Source organism: Malus sylvestris, chromosome 5 (assembly GCF_916048215.2).
Source record: "Malus sylvestris chromosome 5, drMalSylv7.2, whole genome shotgun sequence".
In the NCBI taxonomy this organism is placed as follows: domain Eukaryota; kingdom Viridiplantae; phylum Streptophyta; class Magnoliopsida; order Rosales; family Rosaceae; genus Malus; species Malus sylvestris.
Genome location: NC_062264.1, coordinates 10,542,109 through 10,546,640, shown reverse-complemented (window position 1 = coordinate 10,546,640; position 4,532 = coordinate 10,542,109).

Here is a 4,532-nt window from a genome sequence, read left to right as displayed (position 1 = left end):
CGTCCGTCCAAGAATAATAGGAATTTCATTGTTGGGATTTTAGACAGAAACTGTGTCTAAAATAACAAAATCAGCATCAAAAGTGAACTTTCCAACTTGTACCAACACATCCTCAACAATTCCACGGGGAGTTTTGATTGATCTATCTGCAAGTTGCAGTGTAATGGAGGTTGGTTTCAGATCACCAAGCCCTAATTGCAGAAAAACAGAATAAGGCAACAGGTTGACACTTGCTCCTAGATCAAGCAACGCCTTTTCGAAAGTATGATCACCAATAGTACATGTGACAGTAGGGCAACCAGGATCTTTATATTTCTGCGAGAATTTTCGAGTGATTACCGAATTAAACCGTCTAGTAAGAAATACTTTCTTATGAACATTTGACTTACGTTTTGGCGTACAAAGCTCCTTGACAAATTTAGCATACGCAGGGACTTGATCAATTGCATCTAACAAAGGAATAGAAATTTGCACTTGTTTGAATAACTCCAAAATCTCCTTGTAATTTGAATTCTTCTTGGATGATGTCAATCTTTGAGGAAACGGAACTCTAGGCACATGAGATATGGATAGATCAAATTTGTTTGAAGAAGGGATTGTGTACTTTTTAGAAGTCATTTGACTGTAGGATAGATTTTTTTTCACCCTTCTCATCATCGTTGTCTTGAGAATCAGAATTTTCATCACTCTTAGACACGACCACCTCGTTATCTACTTGTTTACCACTTCTAAGAGATATAATTGAATTAACTTATTCATGGCCCTTTGGATTGGTCACCGGCTGGCTTGGAAACTTATCGTGTTGCCTCACTTATTGCATCAGCGAGCTGTCTTACTTGAGTTTGTAACTTCTTAAGTGAAGCTTGAGTAATCTGAATAGAAGCCTGAGTTTGTTGCTGGAAAGTTTGAGTGCTTTGTTGATATGCAAGTGGACTTTGTGTAAGGGCAGCTATACTATCTTCCAAAGATGACTTCTTAGATTTAGAAAAACCAGTTGCAATCCCTTGAGGCTTTACATTACCTTGTGTAGGGTTTAATATATTTCGCTGATTTGCATAACTGAAATTAGGGTGATCCCTCCATCCTGGATTATATGTATTTGAGTATGGATTATGCTTCAAAGATTACCCTTCTTGTCCAACAAAATTGACTTGCTCTTTATCAGAAAAAGAAGTTATCAGACAAGTATTAGTAGCATGATCATTTTCTGAACAGATTGCACATACATCAGACTTGAGAACTTGTTGAGAACTCTGAGGTGATAAAGTCTTGATTAGTGCTTCAATATTCTTGTTCGTGGAAGCCATCTCCACTTGTAGACACCGTTAGCACTTATTGCATATGCACTCATTTTTGCCTAGCGTCCCCTTGTATTAAATTGCTGCGAATTCTCTACAAGTTCCTCGTACATTTCAATTGCTTCCGTATAACTCATCTTCATTAACATACCTTTGCAAGTGGAATCCACAATGGCTTTATTCGAATTATTTAATCCCTCATAAAATGCTTGTACCTGTTCATCTCCAGGCAGATTATGATTAGGACAATTGACAAGCAATTTATTAAAGTGGACAATTGAATCGCGATCTCTTTGAACGAAGGATTGAATCTCTCTTTTCAATTGTTTTTTCATGTGTGTAGGGAAAAAAACTTCTTTATGAACTTTTTAGCCAATTGTCCCCAAGCAGTGATGGAATTGGCAGGTAATGAACACAACCACTTTTTGGCATCCCCTTTTAAAGAAAAAGGAAATAAAAGCAATTTAATCTCATCGGCACTAAGTCACCTAATGTGCTGCGTTTTGCATATGTCGAAGAACTCTTGAATGTGTGCATAAGGATCTTCTTTTAGAGATTCTCCATTGAAGTGAGGAAGCATATTGAGCAGCTGAGGAGATAACATACAAGTTCCGTCAATATTAGGTTGGAATGCAATGCACGAGGGCTAATCCAAGTCCTGGGGGTCAAAAGAATCCCTCATCGGCCTTCTAAACGGCACAATTTCCCGATCTTGCGCGGCCATCTCTGATTCTTTTTTAGAAGTTGGTGGAGTTTCGAGCACCTCTCCTTGAGATAAATATTTCCGTTGATGGTTTTGTAAAGTCCGCTCAAGTTCGTGATCAATAGGAATAAGTGCTAGATTGAGTGATTGACGTTGAAACAGAAATATGATTGAGAACAAATGTAAGAAAACACTAAGGCTTTGATTCCACCACTAATTGTCGTACCCTAATATCCAATTGTCAACTCATGAATTATCAAATTAATGAAAACAACTTCTGTACACATGTCCGTGGTCACGTACACATGCCTATAATTTCCCAAATAGATGTGAATTTTACCGTGGTCAGGCTTAAACTCAACTATTTTTATAGTCTCTATATCCATGGTCCGGTATACACAAACATGTAGAAATCCAATTAAGCACAGTGAGAAACAAAATTAACCACTTATCAACTTGGTCACGTCAAACAAATAGCTAATTTTCTAAGAAGCCACACAAACCAATATTCGTCAACGGTCATATCAAAATATAAGTTCATGATTCTCATTCACAAAGCATCGATAGAATCCAATTCATGGTCAGAAATAAATTCATATGCAAATAATTTCAATATCAAAATCCTAGGCTATGTTCAAGCACAAAGAACCCAATATCAAAATTGCAATTCCACTAGTGAATGAAAACTAATCATCAATCTGAAATTCAAAAATTGAACAATCAAATAATTAGAGTAATCATAATTAGGGCTTCCTCTTAGCCTTAGTTAAGAGTTTAGAACCCCATGAACAAAGAATTCATCGTAGTCTTATGGAAAATATGCATAAAATAAAACTTGGAAAGAACCGAATTGCTGGTGCTCTGCTACTGCCTTCTCTGTTTCACGCCAGAAAACCAAGAAGTCGGAGTCCCCTTGTTCTGCTGCTCTTCTTCCTTTTTATCCGTGCCTCTCTGTTCCAAGTTCTCTAAAAAATAGGAATCCAAATCAAGTTGAGATTCCTCCTTTTTAAGACATCTCCACGGCCTCACTTAAAAGCCATTGATTGGAATTTGGTTTTTGGGCCACATAAGTAAAAAAGAATCACCCCACCTTTTGGTCTTTAACCTAAGAATAAAATAACATTTAATTAAATGGATGAAGCCAATGTAATTAGGAAGACTAAAACAAATAGGATGTATTAAGACAATGTTAAATTCCACTTTTATCAATAAGCCTCATAATCCTTATAAATTACAAAACTTAATCCAAATAATCAGAATCAAGCACTAATAAATGTAAGAATTATGTGTCCATCAATAATGACTTACTCAAGTAAAGCGTGGTGTGGAAGTTAGAAGGTTATCAATTTACATGAGAGAGAGAAGGTTGGCATGGCATTCATAGCTGCATGTTTTGGGCTTTCCTAGGGTGTTAGCAAGGCTTCTAATGGTTAAGATGTTTGATAGAAGGCTTGTAGAAATTGCCAAGGTTGCATGAATGGTGATGCTTGAGACTTGGGATATGCTTCTGGACTAAAATGGAACTTTCTGGGCTTTTTCCTAGTTGGTTATCTCTCACTACATTTTCTTTATCTCATCATCTCGGTTAATCTGAATCCCCTTCTAATGACTTCTTTCCCTCCTTATGTAAGTGAAGACTTCTTTTCTAGGTTTCAAAGGAATATCCCTATGTGGCTTGGTTGTCCTCTCCTTTCTCCCTAACTATCATATTATTTCCATTTTGGTGTAAACTAGTTGCACTGTTAAGACCTGCAAATTTCTATTTTCGAGGCGCAACTTTCCCAAGGCAGTCTTCTGCATTCGCTAAATTTGGTAGCGCGCTTCATAGCTTTTATGCGTTGGCTATCTGTGCAGGCTGAGAATGGAAAGTCAGCATTAAATGCTTACCTTGTTGGGCTTAACATTCATTTAATGCAAGAATCAGTTTAATCCTAACCAAGGGGGTTGGCTTGCTAGGAAAAGGGATAAACTAGGCTAGTTCTCTCTCAATGATGCATGCGTGAAATACAAAGGATATGGGCTTACATGTTTTGGCTCCTAAGCAACTCAAAGTCTTCCATGCCCCGATTCCACATAGGCCCGATAACCTTCTGTAACCATCCACACCACAATCCATTTGGCAAGCCCCGAATATCTTATTTGGGCTTAGCATGAATTATGGCTAAGGAAGCATGGCGTGGTGAATAAGCATGAGCTTGGCGTGAATATCCAGCTTAAACATCATGGCATGGCATGTTGGTAAATATATTCCTCATCAATCTCATGCCTTGGCATGTGTTTAGGCTTGAATGTAGGCTTTGCATAACAATTGGGGCTTGAGACTTGGTTGGGTTGAAGTTTGACATTTTTGGGCCCCAACATTCGCCATAGGCAAATTTGAACCACATTATTGCAAGCCCATTGTGAGGTTTAGCAAACTCCCACACCCCTTTAGTGTAGAAACCAATAGACTGTAATACTAAGTGAAGAGGAAAACTACATAGAAGTACATGTCTCACTATGCCCCATTTTCGTCCATTCAATCAAATAGA